Genomic DNA, 23,292 nt, shown 5'->3' on the forward strand with positions numbered 1-23,292 from the left:
GGAAAATTCTGAAAGAGATGGGAATACCAGACCACATGACCTGCCTCTTGAGAAACCTATATGTAGGTCAGGAAGCAACAGTTAGAACTGGATATGGAACAACAGACTGGTTCCAAATAGGAAAAGGAGTACGTCAAGGCTGTATATTGTCACCCTGCTTATTTAACTTCTATGCAGAGTACATCATGAGATACGCTGGGCTGGAAGAAGCACAAGCTGGAATCAAGATTGCCAGGAGAAATATCAATCACCTCAGATATGCAGATGACACCTCAGTTACGGCAGACAGTGAAGAGGAACTAAAAAGCCTCTTGATGAAAGTGAAAGAGGAGAGTGAAAAAGTTGGCTTAAAGCTCAACATTCAGAAAAGGAAGATCACGGCATCTGGCCCCATGACTTCATGGGAAATAGATGGGGAAACAGTGGAAACAGTGTCAGACTTTTTTGGGGGGCTCCAAAATCACTGCAGATGGTGACTGCAGCCATGAAATTAAAAGACGCTTACTCCTTGGAAGGAAAGTTATGACCAACCTAGACAGCATATTCAAAAGCAGAGATATTACTTTGCCAACAAAGGTCCGTCTAGTCAAGGCTATGATTTTTCCTGTGGTCATGTATGGATGTGAGAGTTGGACTGTGAAGAAGGCTGAGCGCCGAAGAATTGATGCTTTTGAACTGTGGTGTTGGAGAAGACTCTTGAGAGTCCCTTGGACTGCAAGGAGATCCAACCAGTCCATTCTGAAGGAGATCAGCCCTGGGTGTTCTTTGGAAGGACTGATGCTAAAGCTGAAACTCCAATACTTTGTCCACCTCATGCAAAGAGTTGACTCATTAGAAAAGACTGATGCTGGGAGGGACTGGGGGCAGGAGGAGAAGGGAACGACAGAGGATGAGATGGCTGGATGGCAACACCGACTCGATGGACGTGAGTCTGAGTGAACTCCGGGAGTTGGTGATGGACAGGGAGGCCTGGCGTGCTGTGATTCATGGGGTCACAAAGAGTCGGACACGACCGAACTGACTGTGGTAAGCCCTAAAGCTTTATTTGAGGACAGGATTTTATCATTTAAAAAAAAGTTTGAAAACAACCCTTCTGGATAAAGGCTGGGGCTGATAGTAACGCAGGACTTTAACCTTAAAATGGAAGAGTTGATCATAGCTGGCAGCTGAGAGAAACAGGGAAGGATCTCTGACTACCACTACAACTGATGAAATCGGTCAAATTCAGATTAAACATTTCTAAAAAGCTGTCCTACTTGTTCACTCTTTAGGGTTTAATATCTTTAAGCTAAGCTAAGCTAAGTCGCTTCAGTCGTGTCCGACTCTGTGCGACCCCAAAGACAGCAGCCCACCAGGCTCCCCAGTCCCTGGGATTCTCCAAGCAGGAACACTGGAGTGGGTTGCCATTGCCTTCTCCAATACATGAAAGTGAAAGTGAAGTCGCTCAGTCGTGTCCGACTCAGCGACCCCATGGATTACAGCCTACCAGGCTCCTCCATCCATGGGATTTTCCAGGCAAGAGTACTGGAATGGGGTGCCAGGCTTCATATTTTCTATCTAGGGTTTAATATATTTAAAAATGTCTGACAAATATTAAAAGCAGCAAGGGAAAAACAACAAACACACAAGGGGATTCCCATAAGGATAACAGCTGATCTTTCTACAGAAACTCTTCAGGCCAGGAGGGAATGGCAGGACATACTTAAAGTGATGAAAGAAAATAACCTACAGCCCAGATTACTGTACCCAGCAAGGATCTCCCTTCAAATATGAAGGAGAAATCAAAAGCTTTACAGACAAGCAAAAGCTGAGAGAATTCTGCACCACCAAACCAGCTCTCCAACAAATGCTAAAGGATCTTCTCTAGACAGAAAACACAGAAAAGGGGTATCAACTCAAACCCAAAACAACAAAGTAGATGGCAACGGGACTATACTTATCAATAATTACCTTAAATGTAAATGGGTTGAATGCCCCAACCAAAAGACAAAGACTGGCTGAATGGATACAAAAACAAGACCCCTATATATATTGTCTACAAGAGACCCACCTCAAAACAAGGGACACATACAGACTGAAAGTGAAGGGCTGGAAAAAGATATTCCACGCAAATAGAGACCAGAAGAAAGCAGGAGTAGCAATACTCATATCAGATAAAATAGACTTTAAAACAAAGGCTGTGAAAAGAGACAAAGATGGATACTGCATAATGATCAAAGGATCAATCCAAGAAGAAGATATAACAATTACAAATATATATGCACCCAACATAGGAGCACCACAATATGTAAGACAAATGTATGAAAGGGGAAATTAACAGTAACACAATAGTAGTGGGAGACTTGAATACCCCACTCACACCTATGGATAGACCAACTAAACAGAAAATTAACAAGGAAACACAAACTTTCATTAAATGATACAACAGACCAGCTAGACCTAATTGATATCTAGGGACATTTCACCCCAAAACAATGAATTTCACCTTTTTCTCAAGTGAATACAGAACCGTCTCCAGGACAGATCACATCCTGGGCCATAAATCTAGCCTTGGTAAATTCAAAAAAATGAAATCATTCCAAGCATCTTTTCTGACCACAATGCAGTAAGATTAGATCTCAATTACAGGAGAAAAACTATTAAAAATTCCAACATATGGACGCTGAACAACACGCTGCTGAATAACCAACAAATCACAGAAGAAATCAAAAAAGAAATCAAAATATGCATAGAAATGAATGAAAATGAAAACACAACAACCCAAAACCTGTGGGACACTGTAAAAGCAGTGCTAAGGGGAAGGCTCATAGCAATACAGGCATACCTCAAGAAACAAGAAAAAAGACAAATAATCTAACTCTACACCTAAAGCAACTAGAAAAGGAAGAAATGAAGAACCCCAGGGTTAGTAGAAGGAAAGAAATCTTAAAAATCAGGGCAGAAATAAATGCAAAAGAAACAAAAGAGACCACAGCAAAAATGAACAAAGCCAAAAGCTGGATCTTTGAGAGGATAAACAAAATTAACAAACCATTAGCCAGACTCATCAAGAAACAAAGGAGAAAAACCAAATCAATAAAATTATAAGTGAAAATGGAGAGATCACAACAGACAACACAGAAATACAAAGGATCATAAGAGACTACTATCAGCAATTATATGCCAATAAAATGGACAACTTGGAAGAAATGGATAAATTCTTAGAAAAGTACAACTTCCCAAAACTGAACCAGGAAGAAATAGAAAATCTGAACAGACCCATCACAAGCACTGAAATTGAAACTGTAATCAGAAATCTTCCAGCAAACAAAAGCCCAGGTCCAGACGGCTTCACAGCTGAATTCTACCAAAAATTTAGAGAAGAGCTAACAGCTATTCTACTCAAACTCTTCCAGAAAATTGCAGAGGAAGGTAAACTTCCAAACTTATTCTATGAGGCCACCATCACCCTAACATCAAAACCTGACAAAGATCCCACAAAAAAAAAAAAACTACAGGCCTATATCACTGATGAACATAGATGCAAAAATCCTTAACAAAATTCTAGCAATCAGAATCCAACAACACATTAAAAAGATCATACACCATGACCAAGTGGGCTTTACCCCAGGGATGTAAGGATTCTTCAATATCCGCAAATCAATCAATGTAATACACCACATTAACAAATCGAAAAATAAAAGCCATATGATTATTTCAATAGATGCAGAGAAAACCTTTGACAAAATTCAACGTCCATTTATGATAAAAACTCTCCAGAAAGCAGGAATAGAAGGAACATACCTCAACATAATAAAAGTTATATAGGACAAACCTACAGCAAACACTATCCTCAATGGTGAAAAATTGAAAGCATTTCCCCTAAAGTCAGGAACAAGACAAGGGTGCCCACTCTCACCACTAATATTCAACATAGTTTTGGAAGTTTTGGCCATAGCAATCAGAGCAGAAAAAGAAATAAAAGGAATCCAGACTGGAAAAGAAGAAGTAAAACTCTCACTGTTTGCAGATGACATGATCCTCTACATAGAAAAGCCTAACGACTCCATGAGAAAATTACTAGAGCTAATCAATGAATATAGTAAAGCTGCAGGATATAAAATCAACACACAGAAATCCCTTGCATTCCTATACACTAACAATGAGAAATCAGAAAGAGAAATTAAGAAAACAATTCCATTCACCACTGCAACGAAAAGAATAAAATACTTAGGAATATCAATGAAGTCAACCACTTCAGTCAGTTTTTACAAGTCAACCACTTGTAAAAGAATGAAACTAGAACACTTTCTAACATTATACACAAAAATAAACTCTAAATGGATTAAAGATCTAAACATAATACCAGAAACTATAAAACTCCTGGAGGAGAACATAGGCAAAACACTCTCTGACATAAGTCACAGCAGGATCCTCTATGACCCACCTCCCAGAATATTGGAAATAAAAGCAAAAATAAACAAATGGAACCTAATTAAAATTAAAAGCTTCTGCACAACAAAGGAAACTTTAAGCAAGGTGAAAAGACAGCCTTCAGAATGGGAGAAAATAATAGCAAATGAAGCAATGGACAAAGAATTAATCTCAAAAATATACAAGCAACTCCTGCAGCTCAATTCCAGAAAAATAAACGACCCAATCAAAAAATGGGCCAAAGAACTAAGCAGACATTTCTCCAAAGAAGACATACAGATGGCTAACAAACACATGAAAAGATGCTCAACATCACTCATTATCAGAGAAATGCAAATCAAAACCACAATGAGGTACCATTCCACACCAGTCAGAATGGCTGCTATCCAAAAGTCTACAAGCAATAAATGCTGGAGAGGGTGTGGAGAAAAGGGAACCCTCTTACACTGTTGGTGGGAATGCAAACTAGTACAGCCACTATGGAGAACAGTGTGGAGATTCCTTAAAAAAACTGGAAATAGAACTGCCTCATGATCCAGCAATCCCACTGCTGGGCATACACACCGAGGAAACCAGAATTGAAAGAGACACGTGTACCCCCAATGTTCATCGCAGCACTGTTTATAATAGCCAGGACATGGAAGCAACCTAGATGTCCATCAGCAGAAGAATGGATAAGAAAGCTGAGGTACATATACACAATGGAGTATTACTCAGCTGTTAAAAAGAATGCATTTGAATCAGTTCTAATGAGGTGGATGAAACTGGAGCCTATTATACAGAGTGAAGTAAGTCAGAAAGAAAAACACCAATACAGTATACTAACACATATATATGGAATTTAGAAAGATGGTAATGATAACCCTATATGCGAGACAGCAAAAGAGATACAGATGTATAGAACAGTCTTTTGGACTCTTTGTGGGAGAGGGCAAGGGTGGGATGATTTGGGAGAATGGCATCGAAACCTGTAAATTATCACATGTGAAATGAATCGCCAGTCCAAGTTCGATGCACGATACAGGATGCTCGGGGCTGGCGCACTGGGATGACCCAGAGGGACGGTATGGGGAGGGAGGTGGGAGGGGGGTTCAGGATGGGAACATGTGTACACCCGTGGCAGATTCCTGTTGATGTGTGGCAAAACCAGTACAATATTGTAAAGTAATTAGCCTCCAATTAAAATAAATACAGTATACTAACACATATATATGGAATTTAGAAAGATGGTAACAATAACCCGGTGTACGAGACAGCAAAAGAGACACCGATGTATAGATCAGTCTTATGGACTCTGTGGGAGAGGGAGAGGGTGGGGAGATTTGGGAGAATAGCATTGAAACATGTATAATATCATGTATGAAACGAGTCGCCAGTCCAGGTTCGATGCACGGTACTGGATGCTTGGGGCTGGTGCACTGGGACGACCCAGAGGGAGGCAGGGGGAGGGAGGAGGGAGGAGGGTTCAGGATGGGGAATGTGGGTATATCTGTGGCGGATTCATTTCGATATTTGGCAAAACTAATACAATATTGTAAAGTTTAAAAAAAAAAAAAATCTCTGGAGAACTCTGTATCAAATAGATGTAACAAAGGCTACTACCCTAACTGAAATGACAGGCCCTACACTGCATGTGGGACAGAGCATGGAACTGGGCGGGGTGGAGGGGAAGGCAGAAATGCAGCAACCTTTTGAATGGATGAAACTAGAAATCCTGAGTGGTCTGGTGCCAGCAAATGTTACTACCACTCATAAACACAAGGAGACTGGGGTCCAAAGAGCAGCAAGACTGCAGCTCCGTACACTGTGCCTAGATGAACTGTCTTGCAGAGTTCCTTCTTCCAGTTTTTGCAAAGGTGAACATCCCCTATCTCTCAAAAAAGACAGAAAAGAGTAACCTGGCATCATCACAGAGTCTCCAGAAGCTGCCAAAGCTACTAGGACTAGGCGGATGGAGGACGCCTCTCCAGGGTATGTGAAATGGAAGGACTGGCCTTGCCCGGCTGCTCACACCCACGCGGCTGCGCTCAGAAGTTCAGTCCATCAGAAGATGATCTGCCAACCACATTAAGGTGACCCCACGGAAATGCTCCAAATTGGTAGACTGTGAGCGGCTGCCCCACACCTTGGCTCAGCTCACCCCAGGCCTGAAGAGTCCTGACAGCTGACTGGGCGGCCCAGGAGCTGCTCCACGCAGCTTTCCTGTTCCCTACCGTCCACAGGGTGCCAGAGGCAGATCTGTAGCCTCGGGCCGACCTTCTAACTATTCTGCTGTGCTTGGCACATTCACTTCTCATGCCCCCAAATTAAAAGCAAATGAGATGTTTTCACCCTTGAAAAGGCAATCCCCAGAGACCTCGTATCTAGGGTAAGCAGTGACATTGGTCAGCTCAATTAAAACAAACGCGCTTAAAATCTACCACACAGATAAAGATTTTTGGACAGTGTTGATGCGAACGCCACACACCAGAAGGTGGAGACTGGTGTAATAATGTGTGGCAATTGGGAAAACTTACCTCACAGTGGATATGTGCAGAACGGGATGTATTCGGTGAGGGCGGGACACCGCTAACAACCACCTCTGATGTGCCTAAGTTAGGAAAAAATGAGAAGCAAGAGGTCAAGTTACCTTTTCAGGAGAAAAGCTAGAAGTTTCTTAAAAAAAAAAAAAAAAAAACCCTCACGATCCAAAAGTCAACTTCCTTTGAAATGGCTCACGATAACACCTTCTTCTCTGTATTTACAACTCTTGAAGTTAAGGAAAACTGCCAAGATGTTCTGCATATTTCCCCAAATGTCTGTTTATCATATAACATTTGCACCGGCAATGGATCTGGCCCCCTCATTATCAAGCTGTATTAGCTCAAACACTCAGCATTGTTAGCAGAGTGAGCTCATGGCCTATTTCAGTTTTAAATTAACATTTGGCAATCACCCGGGTAATCAAAACAAATGACTCAGTCATTTAGAATAGATTTATTAGTTGAGTCTCCCCCCGCTCTTTTAACATCTCTAGTGTATTTTGCCACAGGAGAGCTCAGAGCCAGACAGAATGTAGAGCACAAGTCACCAGAGGAATATTTAGAGGTGTTGCCATGGAGATGAGGTGCTTAGTGACTGCTGAAGTTATCTCCAATCAACAACAGGATTAGGCAGCAGGCTGGTGGGCAGGCTCATCCTCGCATGGATGGTTCTGCCTGACTAGGAAACAGGTGTGCCCTGTGCTTTTCCCACTGACACACAAAATGGTACACTCTGACACGCTGCCCTCTCCACACCCTCCAGGCCTCCCCACAGGCAGCGCTGACATCACCACCTTACCCGCCCCCCATTATTCAGAAAGGACTGGCTGGGGCTAAGGAGAAAGGAAGTGTGATCACTGTATCTTCCCCAACATGTGAAATCCTGAAACCCACACCAAAGGCTCTTTTATATCAACTGTGAAATGTACATGAGTGAAAGAATTTGAAGGAAAAGACAGCTCCCTGAGAGAAGGCCCTCCTCCCCCCACAACCCAGGCCCACCTGTTCTGTTCACTCCTCCATTCCCACACCTAGAACAGTACCTGGCACACAGGAGGCACTCATGAAGCATCCATTGAATGAAATAAGGCAAACAAAAACCAAAGATTATAACCAGGCTCAAAACTCCCCACGCTCCACAACCAACTTGTTTCAAGCCGATCATCAAACAAGCAGTGGTTAGAGATTTTCTTTTTAATGTTAATAAATGTGAAAATAAATCCAGTTAGTTCAACAGGCTAATGGGTTCATCAATTTAGAGACCTTAATGACAACTGTTGAAGACAACTCTTCAAATTCAGTATGGACAAGTCTGCTGACGACAGGGACAGGGGTCTTGTCTGCCAGATCTAAAGCCCCAGATCTAAAGACAAATTTGTTAACTTTCAAAAGTGAATGCTTAAATTGACTGACTCCAAAGAAATGCCTTCTAGTCCCCTTCCCACCTACACTTAAGGAGAGACAATATTTTCTTGTTCTATCATATGAACAATGTCTCATTGGTTCCATGTTCTACCTCATTTGTCTTACAGGACTTTAAGTTTCTTGGTGACAGGGACAGAAAGCCCCGATTTCTTGGGGACAGGGACAAGAATCCCTGATTTCTTTTCTACCTCCCAGGACTTAGCATGGTATGTATGTACAAAAGCCTTGGCTCAGCCTCATCTACCACCACCCGCACCCCAATCATACGGAACTCACTGTTTCTAAAAGGTGCCACACCCTTTCATGCAGCTGTGGGAAGAATGCAGCATGGCACAGCTGTTCACAGCAAGGGCGCCGGAGTCAGACTGGCTGGGTTCATGTGCTGGCCCCGCCTTATATCAGCTGTACAACCTCTGGGAACCTCATAATGGTAAGTGACATCACAGAGGGACTGGACGCTAGCAAGATGGCAGGGCATGTAAAGCCCCTAACCAGGGCCTCACTCATATAAGGTACTCAGTGAACATCACATATATATTTATCACGATGATTACAGCAGGCAGAGAATGAAATGTTATCAAACTTGGATAATAATTTCATATTCTGCCACAGACAGTTGGCCCCAAGCATACCCCTACGAAGATCCAACCCAACCTAAACTTTGAATCTGAATCCATCACAGTCTAGCCTCATGATAAGTGACCTCACAGAGGGACTGGACGCTGGCAAGATGGCAGGGCATGTAAAGCACTTAACCAGGGCCTCACTCATACAAGGTACTCAGTGAACATCACATATATATTTATCACGATGATTACAGCAGGCAGAGAATGAAATGTTATCAAACTTGGATAATAATTTCATATTCTGCCACAGACAGTTGGCCCCAAGCATACCCCTACATAGATCCAACCCAACCTAAACTTTGAATCTGAATCCATCACAGTCTAGCCTTATGATACTAGTCCATTTTACTCACTTTGTCGGAACCAGTTTTTCCTAGAGATAGATTCGATATGCAGTGGGCTCTATTTGAAGGAATCCCATTCTCTAAACAACCAGAATAGATTCCTCCCTAAGATCCCAACACTGCCAGTACCTTCCCTGCTTTCTCTCTGTCTACTCCCTACCTCTACAAGCTCAGGCTCTAAGGAGCCTTGTGGGGCCAGAGAACTTGTTTTCCAGTAACCACACCAAGTCACCGGCTCTCTTGAGTCCTTGAGTGTTATGTTCCCTGACACCCTCCAGAGGGCAGTAGAGAGAAAGGCCCAAAGGCTGAGCACACAGAACTCTCTGCACCGGGGTCCAACTTGGTCCCCTGCCAGAGGAGTCTTGGGTTGCAGAGTTCATGGTTTCACCTTCAAGAACTACCCCACAAAGAAAGACAAAAACATACAGCAAGATTTTAACAGCATCTGTATCTCCATTTCACTTTATTGTCAGGGCTAGTGCCCTGAACATTTAGTTGGGGTTGGGGGGATAAAGGCACTCATGGCGATAGTGTTGTGTACACTTTTCAATCTGCAGTGTGCAACTGTGGCCCTGACCAGACATAACACAAATTGTGTTGATGATATTGCGCAAGTCAAAGAGTAAAAACAGGACAGCAGCCAAACATACTGGGTAAAATGTGATGACAGCAAAGTAATCCAAAATAAAACCCAAACACTTTAGGGTCAGTCATGCTTTCAAATAAATCACGTTAATCTTATCCCACCCTGACAGAATTAATAAGTGAAGTTAGACAAACTATTTATGTTATTCCAGAAGCCAGAAGCTACATTCTAGTGACATTCAACATACACAATCATTCTCCTTCATGTTTAACAAGGGTATTTTGGTCACAGATACTGATGATCCTATCACTATGGACAGCCAAGCCTAAATGATCCCCAAATCACCAATCAACTCAGTGAATTATATGGAAACATAAGATCCAGAAACAGCAGCTGTCTGAATGAACCTAAAGACCAGTTGAATCAGTCAAAATGGATGAGCTCCATAGAATCATTGTCTCCTCAATTGTCATGGTAACCATTCCTTAATCATATCCTTCCAAATATTCTCTCCTACCTTAGAAACCAAAGAGCAGTGAACCCCAAATACCTTCTTAATTAGGTATGCTTGTGATGGTACCAGGCAGCAGCTTAGACTTATTTATCCTGCTTTGATTCAAATGCTTACACTGCTATGGTTGTCAAGACATCAGCATATGCACGTCTAAAACACATTTGAAATGTTACCGTTATATGCAATAAGAAATACAAATGAGATGGCCACTGGCTTCTTTCCTTCAGCAGAAGAACTGATAAAGCGGCTCTTACCCAGTAAAATTATGTGTTGGTATAAACAAACAGTTAAGACAAAAGATGCCTCATTTTAATAATTTCAACATAATCAAGATCTATAACATCATAATCAAATCTTTACCAACACATTAACTTAATACATAAACAAAAACCAAAAGGATATTATGTTATAGAAATAAAATAAAATCCAATTTTGTGTCCTTAGATTGAATATAATACACTCTATGTCTGGAAGATTATCTATTCCACACAAGTTTCTACATTTACTTTATATGATATAATATTCTTCAGAAATTGGAAAGAGAAATGTTTTATGTTTATTCAACCTGGCAAAAGAGAGGTTATATTTTTAAAAGATATCTATTAGATATATTATACATTTTAAGTTGTGATCCTTCTAGATTCATCCTTAGACTTTTATGCACAACTTTTCCAAAGTTAGAGTAGTAAGCCATTTAAAAATATTGCATTGGAATATATGGAACCTTTTTAAATATAGAATTTGCTTGTACTGGTTTCCAACTAGTAATAAAAGGTCTTTCCTTCCAGAAATGCACAACCTGTATACTAATAAAAGAGGAAAGGTAAGCAGTGTGTCCACCAGGCCCCAAATAAGCACTAAGGAGCTCTTTCGACAGGCCATTTCTGGATGCAAATTTACAGAATTTTTGGTCACAAAGGGTGGATGAAAAATAAAAATATATTCATTCCTTTTAATTGGCATACTAAAATTTGCAACAAAAGCAAAAATAATCAAGTGGGACTATATAAAATAAAAAAGCATCTGTGCAGCAAAGAAAATGATCAACAAAGTGAAAACGCAACCTATGGAATGAGAGAAAAATATTTGCAAATCATATATCTGATAAGGAACTAGTATCCAAAATATACAAAGAACTCATACAACTCAATGGCAAAATAAATAATCCAATTAACAAATGGGCAGTGGAAGTGAATAGACATTTTCCCAAAGAACACAAACACATGGCCAACAGGTACATGAAACGACGCTTCAACATCACTAATTTCCCTGTTTCAATATCAGGGAAATGTGAACCCAAACCACAAAATCACCTCACACCCACAGAATGGCTATTATCTAAACACTACAAGTAACAAGTGTTGGCAAGGATGTAGAACAAAAGGAACATTCTTACACTGTTGGTGGGAATGTAAATTGGTGCAGCCACTACAGAAAACAGTATGGAGAGTCCTCTAAAAATTAAAAATAGAACTATGCTATAATCTAGCAATTATATTTCTTGGTATTTATCCAAAGAAAAGCCCAAAGATAATCTGCACCCCCATTCATTGCAGCACTACTTACAATAGCCAAGATATGGAAACAACCCTCTTACCCATCAATAGATTAATGGATAAAGAAGATGTAGAACATGTATATACAATGGAATGCTACTTAGACATAAAAAGAAGGAAATCTTGCCACTTGCAACAACATGGATGGACCTCTGGGGCATTATGTAAGTGAAATTAGACAGAGAAAGACAAATACTGTATGATTTCTCATATATACAATCTAAAATTTTTATTTTAAAAAGCTCATATATACAAAGAACAGGGGTTGGGGAAATGGGTGAAGGGGGGGGGTCTAAGGTTAAAAAAACACACTATAGGTATTTTCCTCATATGCTTTTACATAAGTGCTGGCTAATGAGCTTTAAAAGACTAAAGAAATGTAGAAAAACAAATAAAACATTAAGAATACTTAGGAATACAAAAGTCATCGATAACAGAATAAACTAAAATTATGAGGCATGAGGAACAAGTAGGAACAACGCAAAAAAACCCATCACCACAACCACCACCACCAAAAAAGAACAACAACAAATGGCGAAATCCAGCAAGAAAAATGGAGCAGCAAATATTTGCTAAAGTTAAAAGGTAAAACCTTGAGATCCTGTCCTTTGCCCTAATGTTCAATGGTATTTTTGTTTTAAAAATATGAAGACTGATGTCCTTTCAATGACTATTACAACAGTTCCCAAATAAAACAAACAATAGAATAAAAATTCACTTAATTGACTGATAGGCTTGAATTAGTCACTGCCAAGTTTACGACTTTCCCACAACTCCAAGCATTCTTTTGTCAAGAGAAACAGGATTCCCCCCTCCCACCCCGCCATGATGACCACGGGTAGCTTTCTGGGTGACTATAATTTGTGTTTTTTTATAACTCATTGGGGAATACCTACCCAATTAGAACTCCACAATCAAAGCAATGATGGACAAAGGATGAGTATAGATGCATAAAACCTGACAATTCTGATAGCTGCCTCTGCAGGGCCCAGGTTATCCCAGAACAAGAGAAATTCCTGAGCCAAAGGCTTAGTTCTAACCCTACCTTCTCCCCACAGAGCTATCACTGAATCCTAGCCATTTGTCCTACAAAGAGCTTTCATACCTTTTCTTCCTTATAATCACATTTCTACAATCCTAATTTGGTTCATGATTACTTCAGACCTAGACTACTTACTTCACCAGGCCTCCTATGGCTCAGATGGTAAAGCATCTGCCTACAATGCGGGAGACCTCGGTTCGATCCCTGGGTCGGAAAGATCTCCTGCAGAAGGAAATGGCAACCCACTCCAGTACTCTTGCCTGGAAAATCCCATGGACAGAGGAGCCTGGTAGGCTACAGTTCATGGGCTCTCAAAAGAGTTGGACACAACTGAGCGACTTCACTTCACTTCACTTCCTGTCTTCATAGAGCTGCTAGAAGAACTGTTCAAATGTACCACCTTGAATGGATCACTCCCATTCCTCCAAACTTTGTTCTCCTTCAATCTAAACGCCAAATTTCTAGCATGAAACTCAAGGCCTCCCAGTCATATTCAAATCTACTTTTCTCCATTCCCCCACACTCAACTTCAGCTTTGGTTGACTCCATGCCTCTGAGCTTTGTTACCACTGCAGAGTAAAAGGTGCTTTGATGCATGTCACCTTCCCTAAATCAGTGAGATTCTCAAATTGGCTGCACCTAGGAAGCCAAAGCAACTAGTAACGTCTGAGTGGCCCTCATGGTCCCCCAGATGAATGTAATATGGAGCCAAGTTTAAGAACAATCGTCCCAGTCTCCTGGGGGAGAGGGTTACTACTGTTGCTGCTGCTACTGCTAAGTCGCTTCAGTCGTGTCTCACTCTGTGTGACCCCAGAGACGGCAGCCCACCAGGCTGCCCCGTCCCTGGGATTCTCCAGGCAAGAACACTGGAGTGGGTTGCCATTTCCTTCTCCAATGCATGGAAGTGAAAAGTGAAATGGAAGTCGCTCAGTTGTGTCTGACTCTAGCGACCCCATGGACTGCAGCCTACCAGGCTCCTCTGTCCATAGGATTTTCTAGGGAAAAGTACTGGAGTGGGGTGCCATTACCTTCTCCAGGGGAGAGGGTTACTGAAACACAAAGTGTTGAGCTGCATCCCCAGTGCTTCTGATTCAGTGGGTCTGAAATGGGGCCCATGAATCTGCATTTTCAACAAGCTCCCAGGTAATGCTGATGCTGCTGGTCCAAGGACACCACTTTGATAAATGCTAGTCTATAGTTGTGTGAAAGTGAAAATGAAGTTGCTCAGTCGTGCCCGACTCGTTGCAATCCCATGGACTGGAGCCTACCAGGCTCCTCCATCCATGGGATTTTCCAGGCAAGAATACTGGAGTGGGTTGCCATTTCCTTCTCCAGGAGATCTTCCCAACCCAGGGATTGAACCTGGGTCTCCCGCACTGTAGGCAGATGCTTGACCATCTGAGCCACCAGGGAAGATAGTTGTGTAATCAGTACAATTATATAGTATAAATATATGTACCATATACACATAATAGTAACTATCATATGCATATTTCATTTGGCAACAGAGAAGGTACTATCTCCTGGAATCCTTCTATTATCACCCTGTACTGTTGTTTAACTTTTTAACCCATTTGCTTTTGAACCAATCTATATAGAAAGTCTTAGAGATTATCCAGTCCAATTCCTTTTCCAAACTGAGACCCCGAGAGGGGAAGTACTTTGCCCAAGGGATCATCAGATGGTTATTGGTAGAACTTGGGCTAGCACTCAACACTCCCGACTCCTTCCTCTTCCCCCTCAGTTCAGTGGTCTTTCCACCACATCCTTAATGTGTCTCTAACAGCTTCACCAGTTAGGATGGATATTCCTTGCTTGAAGAGATCCCTTTTGTTTTTAATATTCTCCACTGCATCTAGCAAAGTGCCCTGCCCATAGAATAAACAGTCAATAAACATCTGTCACCCTGCTTATTTAACTTCTATGCAGAGTACATCATGAGAAACACTGGGCTGGAAGAAGCACAAGCTGGAATCAAGATTGCCAGGAGAAATATCAATAACCTCAGATATGCAGATGACACCACCCTTATGGCAGAAAGTGAAGAGGAACTAAAAAGCCTCTTGATGAAGGTGAAAGAGGAGAGTGAAAAAGTTGGCTTAAAACCTAACATTCCAAAAGCGAAGATCATGGCATCTGGTCCCATCACTTCATGGCAAATAGATGGGGAAACAGTGGAAACAGTGGCAGACTTTATTTTGGGGGGCTCCAAAATCACTGCAGATGGTGACTGCAGCCATGAAATTAAAAGACGCTTACTCCTTGGAAGGAAAGTTATGACCAACCTAGATGGCATATTCAAAAGCAGAGACATTACTTGGCCAACAAAGGTCTGTCTAGTCAAGGCTATGGTTTTTCTAGTGGTCATGTATGGATGCGAGAGTTGGACTGTGAAGAAAGCTGAGTGCTGAAGAATTGATGCTTTTGAACTGTGGTGTTGGAGAAGACTCTTGAGAGTCCCTTGGATGGCAGGGAGGTCTGACCAGTCCATCCTAAAGGAGATCAGTCCTGGGTGTTCACTGGAAGGACTGATGCTAAAGCTGAAACTCCAGTACTTTGGCCACCGCATGCGAAGAGTTGACTCATTGGAAAAGACTGATGCTGGGAGGGATTGGGGGCAGGAGGAAAAGCGGACGACAGAGGATGAGATGGCTGGAGGGCATCACCGACTCGATGGATGTGAGTTTGAGTGAGCTCTGGGAATTGGTGATGGACAGGGAGGCCTGGCGTGCTGCAATTCATGGGGTCGCAAAGAGTCGGACATGACTGAGCGACTGAACTGAACTGAACTGAAAACATCTGATGATTTCATTTGAGGAAGTGTTCAGACTCTTACTCTAGAAGCTGGCTTTTGTATCCTATGAACCGTTTCCCGAAGTGCTGACAACTGGGCAGCCTTGCTCCAATCAATTTAGCTGCACAGTAAGTCCTTCACATTGGCATACACACAGCCAGAGTGTGCTATAGGGATGATAACACACAGAAAGGAAAATTTCAGCTTCCCAGGTGGTTCAGCAGTAAAGAATCTGCCTGCCCATGCAGGAGACACAGGCAAAGCAGGTTTGATCCCTGGTTGGGAAGATCCCCTGCAGAAGGAAATGGCAACCCACTCCAGTATTCTTGCCTGGAAAACCCTATGAACAGAGAAGCCTGGCAGGCTACAGTCCATGGGATAGTAAAGAGTCAGACATGACTAAACAACAACAGCAACAAAAGGAAAATTGGAGGGGTTTTAAAAGAGGAAGGAACAATAAGCTTATGAGGTGACACAAATCAACTTTCAAGTTGTACATCAGAAACTTTCACAAGTACCCCAGGTTCCATCTGATACATACCAGGCCCATGCAGCTGTAACAGCCCAGCAGTGGGGGAAGTCTAAAGTACACTACTCTGGGGACTCGATGGCCTCTGCCAAGGGGCCCCAACTTTTTTTGAACTTTCCTTGCACTTTAACAGAAAAATCCAGGGTAAGCAAGAGACAGAGGGGAAGGGAGACCAAGAGGAGACAAAGGGCAGCAGCAGCAGAAGGGTAAGCAGGGCAGACCCTGTCACATACCCGCCCTGCCTGCCATTATCACAGCATCTCCACAGGCCTTCCAGCTATTTCCAGCAGCCTGGCTGGGAGGAGCAAGACTGTGCCAGGCCTCCTGACTGACTGAGTGAGCCTGTGTACACCTGTGGGATGAACACAGGATGCACTGGTCAGACCGTTACTTCTGCTGCCTCTACAATGGACAGGAACTGCACGTACAATCCAGTCAGCTTGCAGAACTTGGTGTCAATCGTGAGGGTGACCATAAGGAATGTAGTGCTTGTGCCACCATTCGGGTCACCACTGGCCCACAGTAACCCATGACCTTGGCAGCCAAACTGGAATCCCGAGCCTCCATCAAGGATTGTGACTCAATGGAGAGATTCTCTCTGTCCCTTCTTTCCCCTTCCCATTAAAATCTGGTGCTTCCAATAGAGGTAGGACCACATGTACAGTCAACCAGTCAAGCACTGAAATCAAGAAAAAATATGTGAAAGCTTTCCTAATAACAGGCATAACAATAAGTATATATACCAGATCCATACATTAAAAAATTCTTCCAATATACAATGAAATTTAATACATTAAACAGGTGAACTTGATAACCAACTCCCCCTTCATGAGTAATTTTGCAGCTAACTGTATGAAGTTTTTGACCCTGGGTCTAATCACAGAGCTGATGGACACATTCCATGAACAGTCACATCCCCAAGACAGCCATTCCTTGAGTGACTGCCCTCTTTTATGTTCTAATTCCTAATGCTTTGTCATTTTTTTCTCTTCCAATGACTTTAACACCATCCCAATGTTTCCTTATCTCCCTCAGCCTCAAAGTCCCTCTCAGGCCTGATCCCCACCCACCCACGCCTACATAGAATGGTCTGTTTACACAGCCAACTCAAGAAAGCGACACGTACTTGAAGATGCTCATAATATTCACTCAGTTCCAGGAATATAGAAATCATTTATAGTAAGACCTTAAAAGACCTCATCTTTTCACATAGGTTTACTGTCGCGTTGGCCAAGCTGGGTAATTGCCTGGAGGTTCTGGTGTCAGATTTATGCTACTACAAGCCAAACAATAACCTTTGGTCCAAAGCAATCAAACTCTGCCCTGGATACTGGCTCCAAGAGTTGGCATGAGCTCACCGATTGTCACTGTTGCTGGTGACACCACAAATGCAAGGGTCAAAAAGGGGCTCTTTGAGTTGTAGGGCAGGCAATTTGTCAAGCCTGGGGCTCCACTCCACCACAAAGATGGCACGATGCCTCAGTGACCACAGACAGAGACAGTTCCCAGTGCTCACACTGAGCTGCCCAGTAACTCTTGTACAACCTGAGAGTGGTGAGCAGCTGGGCAGCTCTCCCAGGAGCTCACACTGTCACTATTCAGGGAGCCTGTGGGCTAAGTTAAGGGCTTTCCACACGGCTCTGTGGGAAAGAATCCACCTGCAGGAGGCCTGGGTTCGATCCCTGGGTCAGGAAAATCCCCTGAAGTAGGAAATGGCAACCCACTCCAGTATACTTGTCTGGGAAATCCCTGGACAGAGGAGCCTGCTGGGGGTCATAAAGACTCGGACACGACTGAGTGACTGAGCACAGCACAGCGTGGCTCAACTCACAGCACTCGTGAGAAGCACTTCTCTTACGTTATGCTATGCTCAGATTCAGTCATGTCCAACTTTTACATTACTATACTTAAAAACAAACACTGTGATTTATCTACAAGTTAATAATAAAACGTGCCTGATATATTCATTATATTTCTGAATCTCAAGTGAAAATAATAGATTTATTAAAGCAGCTTTATTTTTTGGCAATAATTTTAAAATTGTAGTATAGTTGATTTACAATGTTGTGCCAATCTCTGCTATACAGCAAAGTGACAGTGTTATACACCTATATACATTTTAAAAAGCAGTTTTAGAGTTACAGAATTGAACAGAAAGTGGTTCCCACATACCTTAATAAGACCCCTTTCCACTTTCTTCCATTTTTGATACCCTGCATTATTATATTTTGTATAGTTGTTGAACCCTCATTGATAACTATTAACTAACCTTAATAGTATACATTAGGGTTCACTTGGTGTATGTTGTGCATTCTATAGATTTTGACTAATGTTGAAGGATTAAAAAAAAAAAAAAAACCCTTTCCAGGAATGCCCTGGCAGTCCAGTGGTTAAGACTCCCACACTTTAACTGCCGAGGGCCCAGGTTTGATCCCAGAACAGGGAACTAAGATCTGACAAGCTGCAAGTTATGCCCAATAAAAACAAAACAAAATCTTTCCAGTACTTTTTGAGGAACAATAAATCTCCTTACCGCAAGAGCATTTTAATTGCTTTAGCTTTGTAAAAGTAAGTTTTGTAGGAACATTGTAATGTACATCACTCATTCCTTTTCAGTGAATCATGGTTTCAACAACTGTCTATAACAGACCCACATACTCAACTTTATCTGAAAACCAACCCTTCACAACTCTCAAACCACCAGCATGGCCCCAAACTTAATAGGAGTCTGAATTATTGGACCACGAAACAAAAAGAAAAATAATCTCCAAGATGACATCTGACCACGAAACAGAAAAATAATCTCCAAGATGACATCTGACCACGAAACAGAAAAATAATCTCCAAGATGACATTTGACATGTTGGAATTAGTCTGCTGATGACTTGGTCTGGAGATGTTTATAAAAACAGCTTTGTCATGAGAAAGCAGAGCAGCGTAAGAGAAGTAGTAGTATCAGGAGACAAAAAAGAGGAGGAAGAAGAAACCTGGGAAAGAAAAGCAAAGAAGGGCAGAAACAGTCGAAATCAGGAGCGTCAGATGGAGACTAGATGCAGGACAGAGCGACAGCAATGGAAAGGAAAGCTTGTTAGACACAAATTATGGTGACATGGATTATTTTGAGGGAGTGAGTTAGGAAGGGAAAAACTGCATCTCAATACTGTGTGTGTGTGTGTGTGTGTGCGCTCAGTTGCTTCAGTCGTGTCTGACTCTTTGCACCCAATGGACTGTAGCCCACCAAGTTCCTCTGTACATGCGGCTTCTCCAGGCAAGAATACTGGAATGGGTTGTCATTTCTTCCTCCAGATCTTTCTGACCCAGGGACTGAACCAGCGTCTCTTATGTCTCCAGCACTGGCAGGCAGTTTCTTTACCACTAGCGCCACCTGTAATCATTCGTTCAACTGAATATATCAATGGGAAAGCAACAGTCAGCATGTGAAAAGCTGGCTTTGTACTAGTGTGTAAAGATGGTATACCTTCCATCCACTTTAAATTCCCCCTGAAACCATTTCAAATCTTTCGGAAGGCTCAGGGGATAGGGTTATTCCTGAATAATTATATATTGATACACACACTAGCTGAAGGTATAGATCTACAGGTGTAAAACATTTGTTCTCATTGCTTGCAGTCTTAATCTATGAATAAGTATGAAGCAAGATTCAAATTACATTATGTGTCCTATCCTTGAGGGATTTGACACGTCACTACCTATTTCAGAAGAACATATACCACTTTTCCATTTTATTAGAATTGTTTCTCTCTTGGTTTCTATCTCCCTTCAATCCAAGTATGTACTGAGACTATTTAATAGAGGCTATAGTTTACTCGCAGACAAAATTCTTAAGTACACATCTTTAAGCAATCAGGAAAAGATTCTAGAAAGTCAAACCTGGAATCTGCCTGTAATATTATTTTATCTCAAATACAGAGAAGAAAACGGTGTTTTGGATTTATATCTGGTCTTTGGATCAAGGAAGATCCACAAACTTTTCAAATCTAAGTTAGAAAGCAGCTTTTACACAAAAGCAGATCAGCAGTGGCCTGGGGACTGGGGCAAGGGAAGAATGTGCTGCAAAAAAAGAAGCGAAAGGAAGCATGTAGGGGGAGTGAGTGCCCCAAATATTCCACATCCCAGAGTGGCAGTGGCCTCATGGGTGTATACCCCTGCTGCAACCCAGATGCCTTAACTGGATGTAGTTTACTGTACATAAATTATACTCGATAGAGTGGCTATCAGATTATCTTAATAACCATTCCACAATGCATATGTATATCAAACCATCACATTGTACACTTCCTTTTTTCTTTTTTCATATTATTTTTAACCATTTTTCAATTGAAGTGTAGTTAATTTACAATGTTTTCAAATTTACAATGTTTTCAGGTGTACAGAAAAGTTATTGTTATATACATATATCTATTCTTTTTCAGATTCTTTTCCATTAGAGGTTATTACAAGATATGGAATATAGTTCCCTGTTATACAGTAGGCCCTTGTCTATTTTGTATATAGTAGTGTGTACATGTTCATCCTGAACTCCTAATTTATCCATTATAATTTACTTATGACAGATTTATTTATTGTACTTAATTTATTGTACCACACTACACCTATAAATATATATAATTATATATGTTATTCTTTAATAAATTGGGGGAAGTTGATATTTAGAAAGTGGCTCCAAAAAAGGCCAACTGTTTTATCTGTAGATGCAAGTATAAACCTCCTATTACCTCCTATTAGCTTGGCTGCTTCATTTCTTTTCCTTAGTGTGGTTACATGTGCTTACTACACTGGAAATTTTTGCATCTTGTGGCCCAGAAGGGAAGGGTCCAGAATTTGAAAATCTGATCTGACCCTGGTATTTGGAGATGTAGAATCTTTGACAAGGAACTCAAAGTGTCTCCTTAGCATCTAGAAACCATCCGACTGATGATATATATTTTTTAACATTTTAAGTATTTGAAGCTATCATTATTTACAGGGTGCTTTTTACAAACTTTTGAAAAAGAAAATTTTGTTAATTCCAATGTCTAAATTCACCACTATGGTTTAGTGATATAAAAATGTTTGGAATTGATGTGTCTGTGTGCCTGTATGTACTTTTTAGTCTCTAAGCAACCTGGGGGGACACCTGTTACTTCAGGTCACCTAGTCACACAGAAGTGTAGACGATAAATTATGTCTATACACAGACGCTGACAATCAGCTTCCCAAATAAGAATAAAGTCTTATAGTAGACCTGACAGAGATCCACTGAAAAACCAATCCTTAATGTCTTCCTAATAAATCACACATTTTTAATCTGACAGATGCCAAACAGCCTTATCCGCACTCTAAAACTGAAAGTGAATAACAAAACTTGTTGAGTACAGAAATTAACTTTTGTACCATCCTTATCAAAACAACCTTGACAATAAAATCTCTACATTGCCAGCTATCATGTCTTTAGTACTGAAAAGCATATTTAGAATTTTGTGGATTTTGCAAATTCTTGTGATTAGAACGTCTACTATGGACTATGTCCTGAACATATGTAAGAACCAGAGTTTGTAGGTGGGTAAATAAAACCTACAGAAAGTAGAATGCTGGCAACCATGACTTATTTTGATAGCTCTTTTCTTTTTCTAGGTTTCATTGCACTTACAAAGCCAGTACACATGTATCTTTTATCTGTGTATTTTACACCTAGAGTACTCCCAAAATAAAGTGCAAGCAAATCTCGTTGGTTTAAATACAGAGGAAAACCCATTGTCAGAAGAGAAATACAGCATACTGCAGGAAGCTGGGAAGAGCTGGCAGCTCACTGACAATATACATACTCATTAGCAGGCAATAATGAGGAACAGGAGCAAAAACTACTTCAGAACACACCCCTAGGCAAGGGTACAATTTTCTCATTTGTTCAAATAGTAAGCCCTTGGCAGGGAGTATCCATAATCATTATTCCATGTAGCTTTAGCATTGGCTGGGCCCCTGGCCACAGAGAAGGGATGATTTTGTGTTAAAGGTTTACATGTGTATGCAGCCTATGTAATCACCGGATGTACTTTGTTGAATTCTGTTCTAGCAGTGACATTTCTGTATCAAGCAACACCGGATCTCACCACACACTTGCTCTAGAGAGCAGCTTCCCTGCCTATCCTAGGCTGAAAAACAGACCTGGTCCAGGGTGGGCTAACTGTAATCCTGGCAAACGAGGGAAGGGGAAGACACGGCGGCAGAGGAACTTGATGAGGGCTCTGGGAGCCTGGAAAAAAGGCAAGTGGGCAGAGTCCATTGGACCCCCCCCCAAAAAAAGAAGAAGGAAAGTCACCCTGAGAGTAAAATAGACATTCAGGCAAAGGAGATATGAAGAGAGTGACCCACGCAGCCACAGAAAGAACAAAGACGGCCAAGAAAGAAAGGGAGGAAAGTCGAAGAATTGATTTTTTTTCACGGTGCTAGATTTAAAACAATGTCCGCACATGTGGGCGCACGCACATGTGTGTTTGCTGCAACTGAACTTACCAAGTTTGGAAGCAAATACATCTTTAAAATTTCTTTTCCACAATTTTAACTTTCCCACAATTTTAAGACATCTCATTTTATAAAGGCAAAGGAAACTTTCATGCAGCGGTGGCTCCAATTGGGGCCTTCCAGGCTAGTATGTGTAAAGACTCATAAAGTTGCTGCTGCATTTCTGTGATTCTAGGCATATTCCATAGGCTTTGGTACTTGTCCTTACCTCCCAGGCCAAAAGAAATTAAAGGCTAGCTGCTCAAAAGAGGTTTCCCACCACTAATGTTCAATTTCAATAAAGCAAATAACATGATAAACTCCTGCAAACAACTGTTCTGATCATTTTCTGAAATTAAGAAAATCATGGCCTTTTTGGTATCCTTTACTATATAGTTAACATACTTTCACCATAATAACTTGTTCTCTTGAGAGACAGG

General features: G+C 41.4%; 1 protein-coding gene across 1 annotated transcript in view; it reads right to left on the reverse strand.

The window, feature by feature from the left end:
• Nucleotides 1–23,292, reverse strand: part of FHL1 (four and a half LIM domains 1) — a 64,902-nt gene that overhangs the window by 34,794 nt on the left and 6,816 nt on the right. Inside the window, exon 2 of the mRNA XM_070366082.1 lies at nt 6,930–7,003. The gene's annotated coding sequence lies outside the window, so the exon portion shown is untranslated. The remainder of the gene's footprint in view (nt 1–6,929; nt 7,004–23,292) is intronic.

This window comes from Bos mutus, chromosome X (assembly GCF_027580195.1).
Source record: "Bos mutus isolate GX-2022 chromosome X, NWIPB_WYAK_1.1, whole genome shotgun sequence".
Lineage (NCBI taxonomy): Eukaryota > Metazoa > Chordata > Mammalia > Artiodactyla > Bovidae > Bos > Bos mutus.